The 19,302-nt window shown below is 40.1% G+C and overlaps 1 protein-coding gene across 1 annotated transcript in view; it reads left to right on the top strand.

The window, feature by feature from the left end:
* The window catches only part of OCA2 (OCA2 melanosomal transmembrane protein), a 316,130-nt gene that overhangs the window by 151,051 nt on the left and 145,777 nt on the right, over positions 1-19,302 (top strand).

The raw sequence follows: 19,302 nt of genomic DNA, 5'->3' as shown, positions 1-19,302 counted from the left end.
GTTGTTTTAATACTTTTTTTCTTGAACTAGTATTTTATTTTTTCTTACTACTAAACAATCTAACTATCCTCTTGCATTCCATTCCTTCTAGTACGTTGTATAGGAATTCCATACTAATTAAAATTGAAGTGGTTTAGAGGTTTCAAAGTTCACACCTTCCTGAGTGCCACAGGGACAAGCTTCTGCATCCTTTCTCTGCAGGAAGGCTTAGAGAGAATTGTGGGCCAGGGAGGGGACATGGTCAGTGGTAGCTGTCTGTTGCCTGGGTCTTCTGTATAGTAGAAATACAGCATCTCTGTTTAATTCTGTGTTCCATTCTCCTGAGTAAGGGGTCAACGGTTTAGACTCTTAGGGTCTGATGCACAGTCCATTGAAGGCAATGGAAGTCTTTTAATTGACTTCAATGGATTTTGGGTCAAATCCAAATTGGACATGTGGTGTTAGATGTCACAGAGAAATTTTAGGGATCTATCATTAGATAACAGACAGTCACAAAAGGCATTTTTTGTTTTCAACTTGTCCCAGCATTTCTGCCTATCATTTTACTCTCTCTAAAGAGAATATTTGGATAGCTACAATAGCAGATTTACCTTGAATATTACATTTCTGATGGTAAAAATATCAAGTTGCTATTTCTTTCACTTGCAAAGGTACCCATAAAAATATAAACCAGTGTAAATGTCTGTAAACCGATCACTAGGGTTGAACCTTGATAGTGATTTTTTGCTTAAAGCTCACAGGTTATTCATGCTTCTTCAGAGCCCCAGAAAACTGAGATTCCCTGTTTTCAGTCACACTTAGTTATCTGATTTATTTATAAAAGTTGAGATTGTATTAATGCTTACTCATGCTAAAGCACAGTGGGGTGTTATCACAGGGGACAAGAGTTAGAAGTACTTTTTGGGAGAACAGGCCAAATCTGTTTTTTTTTTTTAATGTGGTTGAGAGTGGACTGGTGGCAGTGCTCTACGGGCCTGACAAAAAAAGTTTAGCTTTTTATGGTAGCAGTGAATTCCTCTAAAATGCCTGATTTTCTGTACAATTCCCAAATGTCATCCGCTTTAGTGGTTGGCTGCTTCTGTTGATCTTGAATCATAATTGGGTCTACTTGGGTTCTTTAGAAATAGATCTTGTTTTGACAGAGGCATATTTAAAGATTATGATAATTTTGACAACAATAATAGTATTTAGTACTTATGTAGGACATTTCATCTTCAAAGTGCTTTCCAAAAGATAACTAATTCTCACAACACTCCCATGAAGTAGGTAAGCATTACTATCTGTTTTACTGATTCTGAATAAATGCTACTTATCAATATTTCCTTCAATCCCTGGATAAACCAGTAATTTTATTTAATGTTAAATTGTTTACAAATGCTGATTTTTTCGTACATTAACCAAACACATGGGCTAGAATGTTGTATGGGAAAATAAAATATAAAAATGAAGGGTGAAGTCCTTAATTAGCTTCCATAGGCAGGTAAGGTAAGGTAAAGACCAAGCTTTTGTATCCTTTCTCCATGGCTAAGGTGGCAGCATGCTCTGTAGGCGTACCATCTATAAGGATTCATTGGCCAAACACCCTGAGCAGCATAGATGCTGTTACTGATTATGTCTGAGGATTCAGTTCCTCATCCTTGCTCATGTTAATCTGACCACATTCGTTTATTACCAGGGTGTGGCAGGAGAGACAGTGCTGCAATGTTAAATTTGTGGAGTTTTCCCCATAATGGAGAGGGGGCTACCTCCCTCCTTTTAAAAGGCAGGGTGTTTGGGCCCTGGGACCTATTTGTTCCTGTGACTTCCCACCAGCTCTGGGATCCCCTTTCTCAACCCTCTCCCCTCCCAACATGCTATAAAACTCCACACCCCACCTGTGCCACAATAACTGGTTTTCTGCATATAAAAGCCAGGGCTGATGTTAGGGGGTAAAAAGCAGAGCAATTGCTTGGGGGCCCCATGCCACAGGAGCCCCCACAAAGCTACATTGTTCAGGCTTCAGTTTCAGTCCCGCGTGGTGGGGCTCAGGGACCTGGGCTTCAGTCCCATGCAGTGGGACTTTGGCTTTCAGCCTTGGGCCCAAGCGAGTCTAATGCTGGCCCTGCTTGGAGCCCCCCATGAAACCTGCTCAAGACCTTTAGGGGGCCCCGGACCCCTGGTTGAGAGCCACTACCTTATCTCACTTCAATCTGCTTTGAAGTGTGGCTATAATGGAGTCAAGCTCCATGAAATCCCCCTGTCTTGCAGACTCTGAGACTTCTTCCTTAACTAGGTTCCAGCGAGCAGAAGGGTTCCCCTTGTATCGCACGGGAACAAGTACTTAAGTCCAGATGTACAAAGGCATTTAGGCACTGAAAGATGCAGATAGATGCATAGTGAAATTTTCAAAAGTGCCTTAGTCAAGTAGGAGCCCAATAATAGTTAGACAACTAACCTCCTTAGGTGCTTTTGAAAATCCCGCTAGGCAGCTCTCTGCATGTTGAGGCACTTAAATACCTTTGTAAATTTATCCCTAAGTTGTTGAATGTCAGGGTTGGGCAAATTATGGCCCAGGGGCAACATTTGGCCCTCTGGACATCTGAATTCAGCCCTCAAGCTCCCGCCAGAGAGCGGGGTCCAGGGCTTGTCCTGCTCCGTGAGGCTTTTGGAAGCAGCAGCATATCCCCCCTCCGGCTCCTATGCGTAGGGGCAGCCAGGGGGCCCTGCACGCTTCCCCCGTCCTAAGCGCTGCCCCCAGAGCTCTCATTGGCTGGGAGGACAGGGCAGTGTGCAGAGCCACCTGGCCACGCCTTTTTGTAGGAGCCAGAGGGGGGACATGCCACTGCTTCTGGGAGCTGCTTGAGGTAAGTGCCGCCTGGAGCCTGCACCCCTGACACCCTCCTGTGCTCCAACCCCGTGCCCCAGCCCTGATCCCCTTCCTGCCCTCTGAACCCCTCAGTTGCAGCCCAGAGTAACCTCCCGCACCCTGAACTCCTCATTTCTGGCCCCAACCCAGAGCCTGCACCCCTAGACGGAGCCCTCATCCGCTCCCACACCGCAGCTCCCAATTTTGTGAGCATTCATGACCCACCATACAATTTCCATACCCAGATGTGGCCCTCGGGCCAAAAAGTTTGCCCACTCCTGTCATTGAATGTCCTTAGCTGGATAGTGGTGTGGGTGAGGGATCCAAAAGACAAATAGTTTGCTAAGAAATCCAAAATGCCCAGTGTAATCATTTAGAATGAAAGATTATGCAAAGAATAATGTTTAATGAAAGGAATATTACTAGGGATATTAAAACATTCTGCTCCAAACATGTATTAGCATTGTTAAACCATTTTAATTTTCCAAGTGAATTACTTAGTTTATTATACTAAAGGTTGTTGTCAATACTTGCAGTAGCATTGAGGATGTCCTGAGGTATGAGAAGTTCATATATTTTTGGCACATACTGTAACACTGCTCTACAGCCAAAATGCTTCTGAAATAAATGTAGTCCAACTTTACAAATTCTGGGTCACTGAGAGTGAAAATGATGCTTAAAATTGTTGATTGGCTCTAGTTTTCAAGATATGTTATTGGGTCAGTATATATGACCCTTGACTTGGGAATGGCGGAGGATAAGTGAGTTATAAAGGGAAAGGATTTCAATTTAAACCAGAAATGACTAAAATACATCTTTGACTGGATCTATGAATAAATCTATGACTGGGTTTGGACAGTACTTGCTTTTTAGGCAAAACAATGAATGATGCAATCTGAAGCTGGTATTGCGTCATACATGATATGAATTGCATCATGTTCTTCCTAGAAGTCATGGATGATGCAATCATAACGAAGCTTACATCACTCTGCTGAACAAATTGCCCTATATCAGCTCTAGAAATCATCCAGTGTCGTGCTCTCTTATTTGTCAGTGTTTGATTTTGCAAAGGGACACATTTGTGTTTAGCCAAAGTGAGCAGAGATGCCTCGTACTTGTGTGAACAGTGCAGATAACTTCCTCTATGTTTGTGGTGAAGTGACTTTTGCATCACAAGAGCGCAGTATAACCACCATGATTAAGAAAGCCTATCACCTTTCTTTTTGGCTGCAAAACTGGAGATCAGGACAAGAGGTGGGCCCCACACATATGCTGCAACTTGTGCAATAAATCTTTGCCTGTGGTTGAACAGGAAAAGGAAATCTATGTCTTTTGCAGTGCCAATGATTTGGAGAGAGCCAACAGATCATACCAGCAATTGTTACTTCTGCATGGTGCCTCCAGTTGGGAAAGGTGTGTCAAAGAAGAAAAAGTGGACTGTGCATTATCCAAACATTCCATCAGCTATACGCCCAGTACCCCACAGAGAAGGACTGCCGGTTCCTGATGCACCAGAATCATTCTCACTTGAGTCAGATGAGGAAGAGGAAGAGGATGAAACTTCTGGTCCTGAACCATCAATGTCACAGGACCCACATTTTCTCCCATCCTCCTCCTCTGAACCACACCTCATAACACAAGGTGAACTGAATGACCTTGTCAGGGATTTGGAACTACCCAAGAGTAAGGCCGAGCTGTTGGGCTCCAGACTACAGAGTGGAATCTCCTGGCAGGCTATCAGGGCAAATGGAGCCCATCAATGCTTGCAGACTATTGCTGAACAGTGACAAGAGATGCTCCATTTAATGAATACAAGAGACAAGCCGAGAAGCGCCGAGTAGACACTGAATAGGACTAAACTATGTACATAATATTTTTTTGCCTTTTGTTTCATAATACATTTTATTGATATAACCCTTTTGCTAATTTTTAAAGTGTTACATAAACAGGACAGGTGAAATATTATCATGTAAAGCAACCATAAACACATGAAAAGACCTAGGTTTACAATTTATGATTAAAACTCTACTATCTACACAATATACATAAACATAAAATGTAAAAACTTAAATATCTTAGAAACAGTAGCCAATCAGTTGTTTTAATTGTCATATTTGAATTCAGCACATCAAAATACATAATAAATATCACATTTTATCTCTGAAGCAGATGACTTCTCAAAAATTGTAGACCCGTGTAATGTGTCTTTTAACGAGTTGTGGTCCTTTTCACTTTTTTAGGAAACAGATAAGATTTTGGTTCCTTTAGACTTGAGATTGTTTGTTCTATGTCTGAACTTCTTGAATGCTTTCTTACTGCTACTTTAAAGTTATGAGAATCCCTTGGGGAAAGAAAAATGAAGATCAAGTATTCTCCAGTTCTCTGATAACAAAATTGGATACTAATATTGTGTAAAAAGGGAAATATGTAATTTTCCTCTTATTTATGATGATTTTATTTAAATTGAAAGGTTTCTAGTTAGGAGAACTAGTGGTGCACTGTGATCAGGAATCACCTAAATTACTTTATGCAGATGCAGAAGAATACCGCAATATCTTTATGTAGCTATAGAGCAATAGTCCACACTTTTATCATATTCCTTTTCCCAAAGGGGGAACCTACAAAAACAAAATCCTAGTTGAGAGATGAAAACATCAAGAGGTGATTGCTTTTATATTCCTCTCTCTTGTTTTTATGACATTCATAACCCTGAGTGCATCCCAAAATGAATGAAGAGACACTTATGTCAGTCAGCAGGGCCTGGACTTGATTAAACTTTCTGTGGTGATATTGTGGGAAGATGTGATACAGAAGCCCATTGGTGGTTCATTACTTTGTGTCAACAACTCTTGTCAAATCTGACATACTTACTACATCTAGTACACTGTTTTCATGATATATTACATGCCACCTTTTGGGTATATATAATTGAGAAATAAATAGCTAATTGATCATTAATATTTTTGCTTGATGTGGGTATGGGGTGTGTACAAAGTTATGGATTTATGTTAGAATTATTTTCTTAAAATGTGTATGACAAGCAATGCATAAGCCCAGTCTGCCTTAGACTAAGCAATGTGTATTTGCTTGTCTCCTTAGCCTGGTCGTAAGGCAGAAACAATGAATGTATATTTACATATTAGGTAAACAAAGCTAAGAGGCATGTCAAAGGGTTACTGTCTATAAAAATGGGGTTCTGAACCTCAAATGATAAGCAATTGAATCAACTGCTTATATACAATATTACTGCATTATAAAAGTGTATTGAGTAAGGTCTTTTATGAAAGCCAGTGACACATTGAAATATATGTATTAACACTACATGAAGAATTATAGATATTGACTGATATTATTCCTTAAAATCTGTGACCAAACACAGGGAGAAAGAGCTTTTCCCCCAGAAAGTAGGGATGGTAGCTCTACTTAGGGGTCTACAATGTAAATTAAGGATTATAAAATCAAAACAATGTAAGCCTCATTTACATATGAATCAGCAGGGAAATGGGAAGTCAACAAGAAGGGAGGAACAGCAGGAAGCCCACCTGCTTCTTGTAACAGGGTCACTGAAATTTGGGAGATACAAACAGAAACAGAGAGCCATTTTGGTATCCATCACTTGGGGGGATTAAGGAGCCAGAGCTCTTGAAATCACAGAACGTTGGATCCTTCGACAAAGGGGGTTGAAGTCTCTGGGAACTGCATTTAGATGAGAAACCTGCTTCAGCAAAGATTGTAACTTACTGAAATTAAGTTTTAGAAGTGTTTTTACTTTTGTTTGCTTGTAACATTTTCTATCTTTATTCCTTATATTTGGTATCACTTTATGCTATGCCTTTTTGTTAAACTTGTTTTACTTTTATTATAAATCTATTAGGTGCTGTGATTGAAATAAGTGTTTGTCAAACCCCAGTTAAATTAATGGGCTGCAGTGGATTGTCTCTTTAAAGGAGCAACAAACTTAACTTCTGTAAATGTTCAGTGAGAGGACTGGACACTGCAGGGAGACATCTTGGGAGTGGGTGTTCACTGTTTGTTACCTGCAAGACAAGGTTTGGACCGGCAGAGTCCTGAAGAGTTTGCTGGCAAGGCAGTCAAGCTGGTGTGTCAGGGAGTTGTCACACAATTTAACAGGAGCAAAACTCTCACTTGCTGACTGAGAGGGATGACACAGTAACTCACAATTCTGGAAACCCTAGCAGAACATTACAGAAGGCTAGGTCAAAGAATCAGAGTTTTCATTTTATTTTGATTGCTCTGAGGTTTGCAGTCATTCTGAGAACTTCTAACTGTGAAGTTGGTCCAATAAAAGATATTACCTCACTCACCTGGTCTCTCAGTTTTTAGACAGCAGTTCAGACTGAATAGTTACCTAGATTTTAAATCTACACTATATACCATTGCTATAATGAGAGTTTTCACTCTGGCAATTCTTCTATTTAACAAATATCTCTTCTGATTTTGATGTATCTTTCCCTAGTTTATTTAACAAAATATAGCTGAATGTAATGATTTACTATTATATCTTAAATTGATTGCTATAACATACTCTGTATCTTCAGTGCCTTCGTTATTAGGTCTTTATGTTGCTAGATTAAAAGTATTGGATGAAATACTTATCTGTTGGTTATAGCTGAAGTCATTTTGAAGCTGCATTTTTTCATGATTCTTCATTTCTTAATAAAACTTTGCATCTGTCAGGTTTAGATAGTTGGTTGCATTCTTTGATTGTATTCATATGACCTTTTGACGGGACACACCACTTAGCACTTGTCTGGTGCCTCTGCTTGGTCACAGTGGGGATTAGCTCTCAAGGTGATGCCCCTTCCTGTTGTTGTATGTTGTCCCCTCATCTCTCACTGTGGTCTGTAGCCCCCCTCTCACTCTCTGGAATCCCAGTGTCTCCTTCATGACTCAGCCTTCCAGCCAGGTCACTCAGCATTCCTCCTTCTCTTCCAGGATACAGTCCTTCAATTCTCTGTTGGGCAGGCAGCCTTCCTGTTCACTGCCCCACCCGTCTATGCCATGCCCTTGGTGGCTGGTAGGGGAACCTGGGCCTGCCAACTTCTCTGGGTTCCAGTCCAGGAACCCTACACAAGTTCTTGGCTATCCTCTCCCAGCCATCATTGCTCCTTCCTTGGAATGCTTCCTATAACTCCTTGTTTCCCTCCTTGCTCTGGGTGTACCAGCTCCAAACCCTTCTTCCTTTTCCCAGGGAGTGACTGCCCTTTCCCAGTGGCAGCCCCTGTCTGTTACCATCTTCCTGGCTTTATAGGTCCCATCTGTTCCTGCCCAGCTGAACCTTCTTGCAATCCATTCCCTGCTCCCTGGCTCTCCTTCCAGGTGCAGTCTATGGAGTTAATAGGCCTACCTGGCCACCTTCACTCCTTCCAGTCCTGTGTCATGGATACCCATCACAGACCTTAGTAGTTATTTATTAGGTTAAAACATTTTACTGCAGGAAATTATATATCCATGGCTGAAAAGAGGATAATGAATTGCATAGCAATTTCTTTTTCTTCAGACAGTTGTCAGAATATCCATTTGTACTGTAATAAAAAAATAATTAACTTGATTTTGAAGATACTGCCATTTATAAATCTGATAGTCCGAGTTAAAAATCTCTTGATTGTGAGTATACTGGAATAATTTTGATAGATTTCAAAGCAGAGATAATTTTCTCTAAAAACCAAAATAGATCATTAGGAATTTAGTTGAGTGAATGGTGGCAACTTGTTTTGGAACTTTCTCTGATTCTGAAGTTGATAAAGTAATATTAATACTGTTAGGAAAGTGATAATTAGCAAAAGAAAAGTATAAGTAGTTATAAAGCTTCTCTTAGGGTAGAGTCTAGAATCTCTAATAGAAGTGGGAGCCCTACTATGCTAGGTGCTGTACATAGATATCCTATGTCACTTTTCCAAATAACATAAAATCTGAATAAGAAGGGATAAAGAAGCAATTATTATTCCCACCTGTAAACAATAGGAAAATGAGGCATAGAAGATTATGGCCCAGCTTTTCAGAGGGATTTAGGCATCCTTCTCCTATTGACTTCAGTGGGAGTTAACCATCAAAATCACTTGCCCAAGATCAGAGAAAGTTTGTGGCAGAACTGGAAACTGAACCAACATCTTCCGACTTGACGTTCAGTGTCTTAACCACAAGACTTCTTTCTCTCTAACAAAATGTATAGTTAGGATAACTGTATGCTAATTAATAACCAATCTTGACTGAGTGTTTTTTAATGGGTCACTGAAGCCGTCATTGTTGTCATTATACTGAATTCCTGTTTCAGAGGCATTAACGTCTTGCCTTGTGATTTGAGGATAATTAATCCATGTTAGTTCACTGTATATCTTTCAGCTATGTTTGAATGTTATTTAAAATACAGAATTGTGTTTAATTTCTTCCATTTTTGCTGCCATAAATTTAGCAAACGTTGTTGTCTGTTATAGGCTCTTAAACTTTATTCTTTCATGTGAAATGCCATAGGAGGCTGGCAATGTTTTACTGAAACCCCTCACCCAGCTAGCAATTGTGGATCTTGCTGGGGAAAACCCCCAAATTCCAATGATATTGTTCGTGATAGGGAAAAATAATCCTGACCATCTGTACTGCTGGATGCTACACTCTGCTTTGGTCCGTCAAGCTCCAGATTCTGCTGTGCAGGCTGCAAATCTCTATAAAAGTGATTCTCTGTCTATTCAGCTCTGTGAGATTGTCTATTTTGGGTTAATCTCACTTTTAGATTACAAGATTTTTTTATTTTGATAAATGTTGAGGCTCAAATAGTAGAACTGTTTAGAAGAAAATGTTATCACTTGGGTATAAACTCTTGGATTCACATTTATATATTGAAGGCTGCCAATGACCTTGGTACAAATGATTATATAAACAATACGTAATAAATAAAACTGACATTTCTAATTCCATACAGTTTCTATTCAGCAGGTGATTGGTATTTTTAGCTCGAACTCTTATGTATTTCTTTCAACAATATTGTGCAGGCTTCTTGTGTGTCTGTGTTTTTGTGATTTTTTTTTTTTACAAATAATTAAATAAAGCAAAGCATGTGCTGTGGATAATTTTTTATCATCACAGTATTTGAGAAAAACTGATCCTCAAAGCACTTCCACCTATGCTTATCTTCACCTGCATGAATAGGCTCATGGAGATGTGAGGGGGTTTGGGGTGCAATCCAGACCAACAAGGGGTTCTCACCTGCCCTGAAACACTGAATTCCTCAGATGCTTTGCTGCTGTAGCTCCCAACCTGGAATGCTCACAATCAATCTGCAAACATGCAAAACGCGCAGGTCACACCTGAGTGGGTGTGGTAGACTGCCCTTGTTCAGCAGCTGACCCCAGCAGCCTGTCTATTGCCCAACTCTCTTCCACCAGCCTGGGTTACTATTTGGAGGATGACCCCCAACAAACTCCCAGTCCCAAATTTTCCCAAACCTATGTGCTCTTTCATATCCACCCCTCTCCTGGATAGTTCAGAGAAATAGTAAGGTTTTGATGTTTCTCTAAAGAGACAAAAGCACATCATAGCTTGTTAACTTAACTGAGGTAGATACGCCCTTCCATTTAAACATAGCACTGAGTTGGTTTATATTAACAGTAAAACAAGTCTATTAACAAAAGAAGATAGGCTTTTCAGTGAATTCATGTATGAGAGAGAGAGAGAGATTTACAAGCAAAGAAAAGTGAAACCCCGTCTAAAAGTTGAAAACATAATTTAGCAAGATGCAGGCTTTGTTCTTGATAGTTTCTCTCACCAATTTTCTTTCTAGCCATGAATGACTTTCAATCAGAACCTTCCACAGAAGCACAAGGTGATGTTTCCCCTTATCTTCCTAGGTGAAAGATCTCTGCCTAAGCAGGTTTCTCACCTATGTTCAGTTCCCAAATGGAAGCATGGATCAGCGTTCACATCACACTCCCTATCAGTACTCATCCTGAGCCGGGGAAGCTAATGATCCAACCAGTGGACCAAATTCGGTGGTGAATCCTGGTCATGTGCCACTTGAGGCATGTGCATATGTTAAGAAGTTGTTCCCAAGGACTTCAGCTCTGTCTTGATTGAAGGATCCATCTTTCTCAGCTTGCAAGAGCTCTGTTCCCTTGTGTCCGTCTAGTGATGGGTGCCAAAGATGACTTCTCTCCTTGCTTATATCTTCCACAATTCAGCGACTTAGTTTCAAGAGGCAGGATTACCTCATGCTGTTCATCCCTTCCTGTGGGTTTCCCCCTGTGCGTAAATGAATCTTCCATTGTTTTGATTCCACCATGCTGAATTTTTACATAGAAGACAGATCTATAGTTGCCTTCTCTCCTGTCTGGATGGGAACCTCTTTCTCCCTGTTTGGCCACAGACTTTAATACATATTAAGTATCCAGATTTCCTCTTATATTTTCAATACACACATTTCACAATATTAATCACTGATGTCATTAGCTTTCAGAAAAAACTTCATGCTACACTTTTATAATACAGTAATATTGTATAGAACCAGTTGATTCAATTGCTTAACACTTGAGGTTCAGCCCCCATCTTTATAGCCTGGTAGACCTTTGATATGGAGTGTTCTGTGGATTACCCCTCAAAGTAAAGTTTATTCAATCTGTGAAGAAGGCAATGGGGAATCTGATGGTGAAGAAAGCTCCATGCTCTTTCTTCCCCCACTCGTTAGCTTAATAGCTAACAACATTCCACACAAAGATGGAATACAAGCCATCAGGAATAGTATCTCTGATAATATCATGGCTAACCTGGTGCCTGAACTTTGTAACTTTGTCCTCACCCACAACTATTTCACATCTGGGGACAATATATACCTTCAAGTCAGTGGCACTGTTATGGGTACCCAATGGCCCCACAGTATGCCAACATCTTTATGGCTGACTTAGAACAACGCTTCCTTAGCTCTCGTCCCCTAATGCCCCTACTCTACTTGCGCTACATTGATGACATATTCATCATCTGGACCCATGGAAAAGAAGCCCTCGAGGAATTCCACCATGATTTTAACAATTTCCATCCTACCATCAACCTCAGCCTAGACCAATCCACACAATTGGTCCATTTCCTAGACACTACTGTGCTAATAAGTGATGGTCACATAAACACCATCCTATACCAGAAACCCACTGACCGCTATACTTATCTACATGCCTCCAGCTTCCATCCAGGACACACCACACAATCCATTGTCTACAGCCAAGCTCTAAGATACAACCGTATTTGCTCCAATCCCTCAGACAGAGATAAACACCTACAAGATCTCTATCAAGCATTCTTAAAACTACAATACCCACCTGCTGAAGTGAAAAAAATAGATTGACAGAGCCAGAAGAGTACTCAGAAACCACCTACTACAGGACAGGCCCAACAAAGAAAATAACAGAATGCCACTAGCCATCACCTACAGCCCCCAACTAAAACCTCTCCAGCGCATCATCAAAGATCTACAACCTATCCTGAAAGATGGGGGAGGGATAGCTCAGTGGTTTGAGCATAGGCCTGCTAAACTCAAGCTTGTGAGTTCAATCCTGGAGGGGGCCATTTGAGGATTGGTCCTGCTTTGAGCAGGGGGTTGGAATAGATGATCTCTTGAGGTCCCTTCCAATCCTAATAATCTATGATTCTATGATCCCTCACTCTCACAGGTCTTGGGAGACAGGCCAGTCCTCGCTTACAGACAGCCTCCCAACCGGAAGCAAATACTCACCAGCAACTGCACACCATACAACATAAACACTAACCCAGGAACCTATCCTTGCAACAAAGCCCGATGCCAGCTCTGTCCACATATCTATTAAAGTGACACCATCATAGGACCTAATCACATCAGCCACCCCATCAGGGGCTCGTTCACCTGCACATCTACCAACATGATATATGCCATCATGTGCCAGCAATACCCCTTTGCCATGTACATTGGCCAAACCAGACAGTCTCTACGCAAAAGAATAAATGGACACAAATCTGACATCAGGAATCATAACTTTCAAAATCCAATGGGAGAACACTTCAACCTCTCTAACCACTCAGTGACAGACTTGAAGGTGGCAATTTTGCAACAAAAAAACTTCAAAAACAGACTCCAAAGAGAGACTGCTGAACTTAAATTATATGCAAATTAGATACAATTAACTTAGGTTTAAACAGAGACTGGGAATGGTTGGGTCATTACACTAATTGAATCTATTTCCCTATGTTAATTTCTCCTCACACCTTGTATGGGTCATGTCAATTATCACTTCAAAGGTTTTTTTTTCCTCCTGCTGATGATAGCTCATCTCAATTGATTAGACTCTTCCTGTTGGTATGCATACTTCCACCTTTTCATGTTCTCTGTATATATAAATATCTCCTTTCTGTGTGTTCCATTCTATGCATTCGAAGAAGTGAGCTGTAGCCCACAAACGCTTATGCTGAAATAAATGTCTTAGTTTCTAAGGTGCCACAAGTACTCTTGTTCTTTTTGTTGATATAGACTAACACGGCTGCTACTCTGAAACCTTAATAGCTTTGTTTATCTAATATGTAAAAATGGACCTTCATTGTCTTTGCCTGAAGATTGGGCTGGTCAAAGAATCAAATATGCATTTCTTTGTCTAAGGAAGACTTGTTTGTGAACTTCTCTTGACATTCCTGGTTTAAACACACTTTAGTCAGAATTCTAGCATATATCCATAACTCTTACTACCCACCATGGACATACATCATGCAAGAATGGTAATTCGATCAGTAAATTATTAGTTTCAAATGATACCTCGCAAGGCATGTTTTGTACAAAGATTATTACAATGATGTGTAGGATGTAAATATCAGGATGCTCTGGGTTGCAGGAGTTCAATAGGGGCTAGCCATGTGAATAAAGATAAGCAAAATCATAAATGATTGCCAGATCAGGACCTTAAACTTATTTGGTATTGTTGGGAAGTTTGGTCTGGTACTTAGAATACCTTGGTGGAAGCCAGAGACTACTGAGTTTTAATCTCAACTGACACTGATTCCCTCTGAGACCTTGAGCAGCACTTCTTTGCCTCTGTTTCCTCATCTGTAAAATGGGGATAATGCTTATTTATCTACTTCACAAGGACAAATTAGTTAATAATTGTAAAGCATATCTAAGAACTAAACCTTATAAAATTATATTATTGTTACGTGAAGCTATAAAATCCGTGGTGCTGTTTTTTTTCCCTTGGTCAATGAATATATTGATAAAGTTATCTTTGCTCTAAAATCTTAACTAGGAAAAATATATTTTAGTGAAAAAAGTTAGACTGCAATACTATGAGGAGAAAATTGTACTCCTAGGAATATGATTTGCACTTTATTATCCACAGCCCATCACTGCTAACTGTCTTGACTGTCTTTCACCAAGAGAAGTTGGTCCAATGAAAGATATCACCTCATCCACCTAGGCTTCTAGAAGTGTAGTGCACTTGCAGGTTAAAATTATCATAAAATGGCAATTATCATCTCATGTTGGATGGTCATGCTTTCCTGAGTGTATTTAATTAACAGAGCTGGTCGCTAAGGATTTTGAAAATTAATTACATTGAGTTTGCAAGACTGTGTTCTTTGATATTGCTAATGTTAGTGGTGGAGTGAATGATATTCTGAAAGAGGGAATCATTCTGAATGTGAGCAACAGGATCGCAGGAAGAGAACACACATTTGGTTTTTTAAAAAAACTAAATACAACTTTTTTAAAAGGTGGGGTGAAATCCTGGCCACCCTGAAGTCAATGATAAACCTCAGTGGGACCAGGATTTCACTTGTAAATTTGTCTTGTTTTTTCAGTGTTTAATGTGTTGGATGAAGGGATGACTGAAAGTGAATGAAGGTGCTAGCACAGATTGGCCCTATGAACCCCATAAGTTTGGTGAAACGTTTACTTGAGACTAGAACTGGATAGAAAATGTTTTTCAGTGGAAATTTTCTAAAAATTAAAAACGTTTGGCCAACCTCCTTCCTCAACTTCCCCTCCCCCAATCAGAAATGCTACTGCAGTGCCTCATGGGAGTTGCATGCCTCTCATTCTCCTCTATGGGTTGGGCTTTCTGACTGTGCTACATCTCATCTGATGCACCACAGTCTCCTCTTGTACTGAACCACTGCAATGCATCATGGGAGTCCCCACGCACAATGTACAATGAAGCAACTCCCACAAGGCACGACATTGGCATTTCTGAACTGAATTTTTTTTTGGTTTTGGGGTATTTGTTTTTTCAACTTAAAAGCAGTTTTGGAGAAAAAAAGGGGTTAAATGAATCAAACTGTATTTGATGGAAAATATTCAACCTTTTCCACTTGGGGCAAGTAATAATGAACTAGTGCAGGGGTCGGCAACCTCTGGCATGCGGCTTGCCAGGGTAAACACTCTGGCAGGGCGGACCAATTTGTTTACCTGCTGCCTCCGCAGGTTTGGCCCGTCGCAGCTCCCACTGGCTGCAGTTCGCTGCTCCAGGCCAATGGGGGCTGCAGGAAGCAGCATGGGCTGAGGGATGTGCTGGCTGAGGCTTCCCGCCACCCCCATTGGCCTGGAGTGGCGAACCGTGGCCACTAGGCACCGCGATCAGCTGAACCTGCAGAGGCGGCAGGTAAACAAACTGGTCCAGCCTGCCAGGGTGCTTACCCTGGCGAGGTGCATGCCACAGGTTGCCGACCCCTGATCTAGCGGATTCTGTAGATGGTGAGAAGAAAGAGAAACCTAGACTACTCAACTGTCTCTCATTCTAAATGACCCCACTAATTTGTATCCCCAAATTAACTAAATTCCACACATACGTTTATTGTTGAAAATAAAGACTTAGGGAACTGAGGTTATCTACAGACTTAATTACATTAAAGGAATAAATTCTACAAGATTTTCATTTCCCTGCATAAGTGAATTTTATGTCTCTTATTTTGAAACTTTGTTGCACATTACAATGGGCATTTTGCACAGAGCACTTCACACACCAAATAGTAACATATAGTACAAGTCACATTATCTTGCCGAGGAAAGACAAGAAAGGAAAACATGTTTTTGACTTAAGCTTTCTGCTCTTCAGTTCTGTTTGGTACCTCAATACAATGGTGATAGGTGTCTTCTATAAAAAACAAACACAGTTTCACTCAATGAAAAAGCTACTAGGGAACAACTTTTTACTTTAGCTGAAGGAAATTTGATAAAAGATTTAACCATCTTGAAGTAACAAATAACCATAGTAGGAGGTCTGGCCCCTGGGGGGCTGAATAGATGTGATTGAACAGGGTGTTGCAACTGAGACTATCAAAAAGCAAAACTGTAAATGGCATTATCATGCTCCACAAATGTCTGCCCCTGCAAAGGACAATAAAATGCTCTCTCACTGAACAGAGGTGCTGGAAGACCCGGCACAAAGCCATGATAATTGGGTTTGAGGATACATGAATAAGAAGAGTGAGACATAGGTCTACCTTGGTGTGAGTGGGATCCAGTAATCAAGGAGAAAGGAAAAGATAAGTTGTAAAAATAACTCTTAGTGGGCCCCAATAGTGAAGGACAAGGAAAGAGATAAGCTGTATAAAAACAAGTGCAAGAAATAATAATGTCAGCAGCAATGGCTAAGAATATGTGGAAGGAGGATAAGCAGACTTGGTGGAAATTAACAAAATATGCTGTATATGTGTGGCATGAGAACAAAGCATGCTATGTACAGGGATTGCTCCTGAAAATAACCTGATCACTCACAAAGTGCATGATATAATGTAGGATGGAAGATGCATGCATGAGTATAGGGTCAAATTTGTACATAAAGTAATTAACACTTGGACTCATATGCCCTGTACCTAGCCCCCACCCATGAGTCTGATCAGTGCTGTCTATTCTTAGTGTATGGCAATCAAGAAACCTGAGCGATGAGTTCTGGGGAACCAGTAGATTGAGGTCTCAAGAGAAATCCCAATGTGATAGAATCTTCTTGGCATCTCTCATATCTCATGTACTTAAATTCAGTGTAAAAGATTATCTCATTTAGATTGAAACAGCATATAGGATCACTTAAAGTTTTCCCTTTACCATACAGGGATCACAAAGCAACATTTTTAGAGACAAAATCAGTGTGTTGAAAGAAAATCAAGAAGCCTAAAAAGAAATCAGACTCCACTTTTTCTTTTAGATTTTTCATTGAAATGGGAACTTTTAGTGCACGGTAGCAGGGTTCGTACAGATGGAGCACAGCAGGTGAGTGTGGGGTAGATTTACAATCCAGGCTGCCATTTACTAACTGTTCATATAGGCAAGCCCTTAGATTGTAAACTCTGGGCAAAGACCATCATTTATACACCTATGAAACACATTTATGAAGCCATTCAAAATGTAAGTCAATTGCTGTATGTGGCTCTCTGTTTGCAACAGTTATGTAAAATATAATGTTTCATCAAGAGTGAATCCTTGTTAAGCCTGTCTCTGCATGATTTATAATTTTATAACTGAGAATAATTGGTCACAAAGGTAGGGGGCTTCAATAGATATGTCACTGTTACTAAATAATATGAGCAAACTAATCACAACAACAAATAGAACTAATGTTACCTCTTTCAATATATAAGGAAATACTTGTTTTCAGGACATTTGGAAGGATAACTCTTAGTAAATGAAATAAATGCTTATCTATAATTATTTATTGCTAAATTATGAATAAACAGCACAAAGAGATTCACATGCCTCTCTTCCCACACTAAAGTTCTCTGGCTATATGAGTGATCTGGAATTGGGCAGCAATTAACCCTTGGTAATTTGCTCAAATGGGTTGCATCTTGGGAAAAAAGTTTCTTCTAGGTGGTATTTGATATTATCTGTGTAACTAAGGATTCTGCTTGTACTTTCTTAGGATTCTTCTAGGAAATCCAAGGCTCTTTCCTAATGCACACATTCCATCACTCTAGCTGATGTCAGGCTCCAAGGTCTTATCTCTACTGGGGGAAAAAACACATTGTGTTAGAAAACATGACAAGGCCACTTTTTGACTGACACCAGATTAAAAATTATTTTGGCCTGAGTGTGGACAAGGATTTTGTGTTTAGAAATTTGTTAGGTGGCTTACTGTTAACCCTCACTCTCACAGATCTTGGGAGACAGCCCTGTCCTCGTTTACAGACAGCCCCCCAACCTGTAGCAAATATTCACCAGCAACCACACAGCACAGAACAAAAACACTAACCCATGAACCTATCCTTGCAACAAAGCCTGATGCCAACTCTGTCCACATCTACTCAAGTGACATCATCATAGGACCTAATCACGTCAGCCACGCTGTCAGGGGCTTGTTCACCTGCGCATCTACCAATGTGATATATGCCATCATGTGCCAGCAATGCCCCTCTGCCATGTACATTGGCCAAACTGGACAGTCTCTACGCAAAAGAATAAATGGACACAAATCTGGCATCAGGAGTCATAACATTCAAAAACCAGTGGGAGAACACTTCAACCTTTCTGGCTACTCAGTAACAGACTTAAAGCTGGCAATTTTGCAACAGAAAAGCTTCAAAAACAGACTTCAAGGAGAAACTACTGAACTTGAATTAATATGCAAATTAGACACCATCAACTTATGTTTAAATAGAGACTGGGAATGGCTGAGCCATTCATACACATTGAATCTATTTCCCCAATGTTAAGTATTCTCACACCTCTTGTCAAACTGTCTGTAATGGGCTATCTTGATTATCACTACAAAAGTTTTTTCTCTTAATTAATTAGCCTCTTAGAGTTGGTAGGACAACTCCTACCTTTTCATGTTCTCTGTCTGTGTATATATATCTCCTTACTGTATGCTCCATTCTATGCACCCTATGAAGTGGGCAGTAGCCCACGAAAGCTTATGCTCAAGTAAGTTTGTTAGTCTCTAAGGTGCCACAAGTACTCCTGTTCTTTTTGTTAACCCTAGGATGCCCAACGGTCTCAGTGCCTATGGAACAAGCATCTCAGACATCTCCAGAACTTATATCCCTGAGAAATGGTTTAATGTCATTACACCATGTTCTCAAACGCAATGCCACCACAATGGATAATTAAAACATTTATTTTATATAATTAACAATGTTTTAATATGAAAATAAAAAAAGTGAAAAGAATCCCAACAGATCATGGAGCTAGCATTGTTCATGCTAATTCTTCTTGAACAATTTCATGCTTTTCATTCCATTCCATTCACCTTCCTTAATTTATATTTGTCCATTTTCCTTGTACAGGGGCATTTACCTTCATATAGTTCTACAAAATGGCTAACACTCTGTCAGCAGTATAATAGGGTACAGTTTATTTTGTACAGGTTAAAAACCTATTCCTTGATTTTAGACCCAGAGTTTGTTTGGATATGTGTGCCCTGTTCTTTCGTCAGTCAATAGGAAACACTTACTAGCATTGGAGGGAACAATTATTTCTTTGAAAACTGAATCAGGGCTTTGTTTCA

Source organism: Gopherus evgoodei, chromosome 1, assembly GCF_007399415.2.
Source record: "Gopherus evgoodei ecotype Sinaloan lineage chromosome 1, rGopEvg1_v1.p, whole genome shotgun sequence".
Taxonomy (NCBI): Eukaryota; Metazoa; Chordata; order Testudines; family Testudinidae; genus Gopherus; species Gopherus evgoodei.
The sequence above is the reverse complement of the archived record's forward strand: the minus strand, read 5'-3'. Positions and strand labels throughout refer to the sequence as shown.